This window comes from Trichosurus vulpecula, chromosome 8, assembly GCF_011100635.1.
Source record: "Trichosurus vulpecula isolate mTriVul1 chromosome 8, mTriVul1.pri, whole genome shotgun sequence".
In the NCBI taxonomy this organism is placed as follows: domain Eukaryota; kingdom Metazoa; phylum Chordata; class Mammalia; order Diprotodontia; family Phalangeridae; genus Trichosurus; species Trichosurus vulpecula.
The window spans coordinates 212,275,727-212,283,077 of record NC_050580.1 but is presented as its reverse complement, the minus strand read 5'-3'; the positions used below and the strand labels follow the sequence as shown (position 1 = coordinate 212,283,077).

Genomic DNA, 7,351 nt, shown 5'->3' with positions numbered 1-7,351 from the left:
AGTGCATAGGTGGTAAAAGGATATGAACAAATGCATCTCAAAAAAGAATAGTAAGTTATTAAGAACTATAGGAAAGTTTGTTTCAAATTACAAAAATAATAGAAGTTCAAGTCAAAACAACTCTGAGATCTTTCCTTACATACAGCAAATTGGCAAAATTAATAAAGGATGGAAGATAGGTGCTGCAGCTCTAGGAACTAGCCCAACCATTTTGGAAAACAATTTGGAAAATAACTAAAATGCTCATGCTCTTTTACCAAGACCTCCCACTACCAGGTATATGCATCAACTGCCCTCACTCCCATGAAGTAAAAAAACAAACTCGTAGCAGCATGTTTCATGGGGGGGAAAGAACTGAAATAAAGTAGGTGCTGATCAATGTGAGAATGGCTAAACAAAATGTATATAAATGTAGTTCAGGCCCATTGCCCAGACACCTAGATTCCCCAGCATATGAGGTCCCTGGCGGCCTGAGGAGGCCGAGGCACAGTGAAGGTCCCTGGACCAGCCATGGAGGATTACCAGAAGGCAAGCACACCACTGGTCCCCCCAGTGCCAGGTCTTCCTCCAGATACCTTGGAAATGTGGTCTGGTATGGCAGAAAGATCTGTAACCTCCTGGGCTTTGCACTGGGCCGGCTAGAAAGGGAATGCACCCAGGGAATAGTGTTCAATGGTGTAGGCCATGCCACAGGCGAAGCTGTGACTTGTACAGAGATCCTGAAGCGTTGCCTGCCTGGCCTGCATCAGCTCACTAACCTGCACTTCCAGCAGACTGAGGATGCCTGGGTCCCTGCAGTGCCCGAAGCTCTGGGCCCACCTACTGTATGCCGACATGTGCCAGCTGTGTGGCTTCTGTTCAGCAAGGACCCCTTTGACCCTAATGAGGGTGAGTACCAGCCCCTACACGCTCCTCCTGGTCTGGGACAACCTTTACCCGGACTCCCCACTACGTGCCCCTCAGCCCAAGAGGCAGGGGCCCCAGGCCCGAGGGCATTAGTAGAGAGGTGGAGGTGGGGCCTGAGGGGAGACACCCAGGAGGCCCTGACCCCGTGAGTGGAAGGTGGTTGAGCACAGATTCTGAAGTCCTTCCCAGGAAGGGTAGGACAATATTGAAGTCCCCATTGCTGGTTTTTTGTTGTTGTTTTTTTTTATGGTCAAGTGCCTCCAATCTCTGTCACACTGCTATTCCCCCTCAGGTAACAGGTGGGAATGACTCAGGAGCAGACATGTGGATGGCTGCTCTGAGGCTCTCTGTGTGTGGTCAAAGAAATTCTCAGCTCTTTCTCCCTCTCTCCCTTCCCCTCCCTCAAGAGTGTTACCACCAGTTTTATCAACTCCTTGCCACTATTACATTCCTTAGACTGGAAATATAAGGTGGTTTTCCCCAGGACAAGAAGTGAGGACTTGGGAATAAAAGTTCCATTTACACCATTTATGGAAAAAAAATGTAGTTCATGTATTCATCCTATAACTATCTGGAACTCAACGTGTCTAAAACAGAACTCATGATCTTTCTCCCCAAACCTTCTTCTCCTCCAAACTTCTTTATAATACTTAAGGGATTCTTCTCATCATTCCTCCCTTACCCAGGTTCAAAACAATCTCATTCATCTCACATATATAATCACTTGCCAAATCTTGCTTTGACAGTCTTGACAACATTCTTAAATAATGGCCCCTTCTCTTTACTCACACAGCCATCATCCTAGTTCGGCAATACAATTTTGTCTCTGGGCCTCAGTTTCCTCATCTGTGGAGTTGAACTAGATGAAGGAGTTGAACTAGATAGATTCTGAGATTCTGCTCCAGATTCCTGGTCTTATGGGGGAGAGGGAGAGGGAGCAGTGCATTGAACACTTATTTACTATAGTATTGAGAAATAAGCTATCTTTCTCATTCTAAGGCACTTTGAAGGGTATTTGAGCTAAAAGGTGAAATTGTCTTCTATTAGTTGTAATGGTTAATTCATTTTAGATATCATGGGGATATTTTTTAAAAAATGAGTACTCTAAATAAATCAATGCAATGTCATCTAAATTATATTTTTTAATATTTAATATTTTTAGTTTTCAACATTGATTTCACCAAGATTTTGAGTTACAAATTTTCTCCCCATTTCTACCCTCTCCACCACCCCAAAGTTGGCATATATTCTGATTGCCTCTTTCCCCAGTCTGCCCTCCCTTCTGTCACCCCAATCCCCCCCATTTCCTTTCCCCTTACTTTCTTGTAGGGCAAGATAGATTTCTATACCCCATTGCCTGTATATTTTATTTCCCAGTTGCATGGAAAAACAACTTTTTTTGAGCATTTGTTTTTAGAACTTTGAGTTCAAAATTTTCTCCTTTCTTCCCTCCCAACTGTAATATTAATTAAAATGGGACTTTTTTTTTACTGTTTTAGAATGCTAAATTAATTAAGTGTCTTTGATTGAGTCTTACTAGGTGCAAAGCCCCAGGCTGTTTAGCAAGCTCATTCTTTAGTTTGAGAGAGGTGGGAAGCCCCCAGGGCCCTAAGGGGAGTTGCTAAAACCAGAGTCAAAAGTAGGCTTTAAGTTCTGGTCACTCAGATGATGTTTGATGACAGCTAAAGACTGTATAAAAAGAGAGAACAGAGCTGTTTGCTTGAGGCTCTCACTCCTGGAGGAGTGTTGGCTTGGGACTCTGGGCAGCCCACTCTAATGTCTCCTGGCTCGTCAACCCAGATGTTAATGGTTTCTTGGTAACTATGAATTGTGATCTGGCCGGTTTATGTTGTGTATGTTTGTAATTTGTTTGTATTTGCTCTGAAGTTCGGGTTGCTGGCTTTTCCCCCTGAACTAAGTGAGTTTATATGTATATGTTGGATTAAAGTAAGATTGTTAATCCCTTAACGTTGCTTTCCTTAGTAAAGCAGATCAAAAGAACCTGTGCTGGCAGCTCTTGTTGCCAGGCTTGTGTTGGTCTTTCACCCCCACAACAGCTGCTAGCTGAATTGTTGCAACACCCACCCACCCTCCTTGAGAAGGCAGGCAATTCAACATAGGCTACACATGTATCATTATGCAACATACTTCCATAATAGTCATGTTGTGAAAGACTAACTATATTTCCCACCATTCTATCCTGCCGCCTTTATTCAATTTTCTCCCTTGACCCTGTTCTTTTTCAAAAGTGTTTGCTTTTGATTATCTCCTCCCCCAATTTGCCCTCCCTTCTATCATCTCCCCTCTTATCACATCCCCACTACGTTTCTGTGGGGTAAGATACCCAATTGAGTGTGTATGTTATTCCCTCCTTAAGTCAAATCTGATGACAGCAAGATTCACTCATTTCCTTTCACTTGCCACCTCTTCCCTTCCAACAAACTGCTTTTTCTTGCCACTTTTGTGTGAGATAATTTACCCCATTCTATCTCTCCCTGTCTTCTTCTTCCAAAATATTCCTCTCTCACTCTTTAATTTAATTTTTTAGATATCATCCCTTCATATTCAACTCACCCTGTGCCCTCTGTCTATATATATGTATATTCCCTAAAACTACACTAATACTGAGAAAGGTCTCGTGAGTTACAAATATCATCTTTCCATGTAGGAATGTAAACAAAACAGTTCAACTTTAGTAAATCCCTTATGATTTCTCTTTCCTGTTTATCTTTTCATGCTTCTCTTGATTCTTGTATTTGAAAGTCAAATTTTCTATTCAGCTCTGGTCTTTTCACTGAGAAAGCTTGCAAGTCCTCTATTTTGTTGAAAATCCATATTTTGCCTTGGAGCATTATGCTTAGTTTTGCTTGGTAGGTGATTCTTGGTTTTAATCCTAGCTCCTTTGACTTCCAGAACATCATATTCCAAGCCCTTTGATCCCTTAATATAGAAGCTGCTAGATCTTGGGTTATCCTGATTGTATTTCCACAATACTCAAATTGTTTCTTTCTGGCTGCTTACAATATTTTCTCCTTGACCTGGGAACTCTGGAATTTGGTGACTATATTCCTAGGAGTTTTCTTTTTGGGATCTTTTTGAGAAGTTTCAATTTCTATTTTACCCTCTGGCTCTAGAATATCAGGGCAGTTCTCCTTGATAATTTCTTGAAAGATGGTGTCTAGGCTCTTTTTTTGATCATGGCTTTCAGGTAGTCCAATAATTTTTAAATTATCTCTCCTGGATCTATTTTCCAGGTCAGTGGTTTTCCAATGAGATATTTCACATTGTCTTCCATTTTTTCATTCTTTTGGTTCTGATTTATAATTTCTTGATTTCTTTATAAAGTTATTAGCTTCCATTTGCTCCATTCTAATTTTTAAGGAATTATTTTCTTCAGTGAGCTTTTGGACTTCCTTTTCCATTTGGCTAATTTTGCCTTTCAAGGCATCCTTCTCCTCATTGGCTTTTTGCATCTCTTTTGCCATTTGAGTTAGTCTATTTTTTAAGTTATTTTCTTCAGTATTTTTGGGGTCTCCTTTAGCAAGTTGTTGACTTGTTTTTCATGATTTTCTTGCATCACTCTCATTTCTCTTCCCAATTTTTCCTGTACTTCTCTGACTTGCTTTTCCAAATCCTTTTTGGGCTCTTCCATGCCCAGACCACTTCATATTTTTCTTGAAGGCTTTTGATGTAGGATCTTTGACTTTGTTGACTTCTCCTGGCTGTATGTTTTGATCTTCTTTGTCATCAAAAACCATTCTATAGTCTGAGTCCTTTTATACTGCTTGCTCATCTTCCCAGTCAATTACTTGACTTTTGAGCTTTTTGTCAGGGTATGACTGCTTTCAGAGTAAAGAGTGCTTTGTCCCAGACTTCAGGGGTTTTGTGCTGCTGTTTTCAGAGCAACTTCTACTCCACAGTTACCACAAGCTGTGCCACACCAGTGCTCTCCCTTCCCCAAGAAACACCAACCAGGACCCTGACCCAGATCCAAGCAAGAGCAAAGAAAGAGAACCTTGCCTCTGTGCCAGCAAAGCACTCCCTGCACTCCTGCTCTGATCCACCACTTGATTCCTCCCACCATGTGGGCTTGTGGCCGGAAGCAGCCACAGCAGGAGCTATGGAAGCAGCTGCCAGAGCTTGCTGCTGCTCCTCCTGCTGCTGCAGCCACCTCCTCCACCCCTGGGGCTGGGGTCAGACCATGCACTTCTCTCACCCAGATCCAGCAGTTTTCTCACTGGCCTCCTCTGTTGTCTTTGACATTTGTGGGTTGAGAAGTCTAGTAACTGACAGAGCTTAGTGATTCTGGGCCCTGAGGCCTGCTCTACCCAACCTACTCCTGGCTTGGTCTGTCCTGGTGTGGCCCAGGCTGGGCTGCACTCTGCTCTAAGTATGGTGCGATAGACCCTTCCCAGCAACCATCCAGGCCGTCTTGGTCTGGAAACTTGTTTCCCTTTGTTATTTTGTGGGTTCTGTAGCTCTAGAATTTGTTTAGAGTCATTTTTTGCAGATGTTTGGAGGGATTTGGGGGAAAGCTTAAGTGAGTACCTGTTATTCAGCCACCATTTTCCTAAATTATATTCTAATCCAGAAAGATAAAGCAGTTACTTTTATGAACAAATTAGAAAATGAATAATAAATATATTTTTTAAAATTTGTGTTTCCCAATAAAAACCCATCCCTGAAAATGAAATAGAAGTAAAGATATAAATCAACTACTTGAGAAATTTATAGAAGCAATTATTTTATTTTAAAGATCTAGATAATCCCAAATATGAGTGGATAAGGAATTTATCATCCACGGAGAAATATGATACATTTATTCTTACTCCATTTGAACAAGACTAGATAACAAGGCTTGTCTTGTGATAGTACACTGAAACAGTAGTTGAACCTGAAAGTCTTATTAAACTTTTGCTATGAGTCATTAAAGAATTCTCTCTTTTCTCAAACAAAGCAAAACAAATTTTGCTACCTCCTTGACACCACATTTGGGTGAAAATGGATTTTCTGCTGCAGTTGTTATAGAAATAACTTATTGGTCTAGATTAATAGCTGAAAATGTAGCATGAGTAACCATATCTCCAAGGACACCACCACCATCAATAACTTCTCTTTCAAAAAGATTCACGCTTAAAAAAAAAAGATTGTGAGAAACATGCTCACTCTAGAAAGAACAATACTCATCATAAAGCCAGGAAAGCTCTTATTTTATTTTACATTCATTGTGAATGGGTAACTCCCTAAAGGAGCACACTTGCTCTGACAAATGCAAAGCTTTTATGCCCTGTTCCCAATTCGAATTTCTCCCCTTGTTCCTCATTGGCTGAATGCAACTTCCTGAACGGCCTCTCTATGTTCTTCTCCTTGATATGTTGCCCCTCCCATGTGTATTTAAATTGGCTTTCTCCACCCGGGGGGAGGGGGTGGGTTGGATAATATTAAACAGCTCATTAAGCATGCATACAAACTTCTGACCTTTTACTTGGTCAGAAGCCTAATTCTGCTAGGTAACCCCTCTGATTAGAACCAGTCGCCTCTGACTTACATCCTGCTATCACTTCTGCAAAGATGGGAGTAGTATTAATCCCGTGGAAACAGAATTCCTTCTTTTGTTTCTCACAGGTCATTCATCATAAGAATAATATTATCACTAATGATATTATTTCTAAAAGTTAAAAACTTTAAAATTGCAAAGGATTTTACCAATGAATATCTGTGTAGTATTTTACAACATATTTGAGATTTGTTTGTGTAATATAAAATTATAGTAGTTTATTAATTTTGTTTGAATCTAGTATGTGCTAAGAAAATTACTCAAACAATAAAACTCTAAACAGATTGCTTTTTATGAAAGAAGGCATGAAAATCACTTGGGCAAAATGGGGCTATTGCTACAGAAACTTTAGAAGCAACTGCTTTAATTGCATTTTTCTGTGGCTAAGAAATCAGTTTTATGCCAACTGGCAATGAATCCAAAAATTCATATAGAGATGCACAAAGTAATGGCAATATACAACTTTGATTTTATTATAATTTGTATGAAGTTCAATTCTTGTCTGACTGCTAATCAGCTATTAACCTTTACTGTCAGTGTCTTGAACCATCCACCTTTCGTTTGAATGTGCATTTTCACTCAGTCCTACATACAGAAATATTCATTATTCTCTCTCCCAATGTTGAATGCAGCCAGACATCTCCTGCTTTAATATTCACATGAGCAATGCATGGTAAAAAAAATGAATAGAAGGAATGTGCCAGTATCATGCTTATCAAAATCTCATCTACGATAATGCAGTTCATCCATCCTCATTACATCTTCTAATGAAATCATGTCTGTGGAATGGTAGCTGATCTAATATATCTCTATCTATGAACGTTTTTTAAAAATAGTTTCTTAAGTGGTTTCCTTCACTGCCTCTAGTTTATCCTAATCATTGTATAT

At 40.1% G+C, this 7,351-nt stretch overlaps 1 pseudogene; it reads left to right on the top strand.

The window, feature by feature from the left end:
* The first annotated feature begins 510 nt into the window (after positions 1–510).
* On the top strand, positions 511–1,047 carry LOC118827832 (annotated as a pseudogene).
* The last annotated feature ends 6,304 nt before the right edge of the window (positions 1,048–7,351 follow it).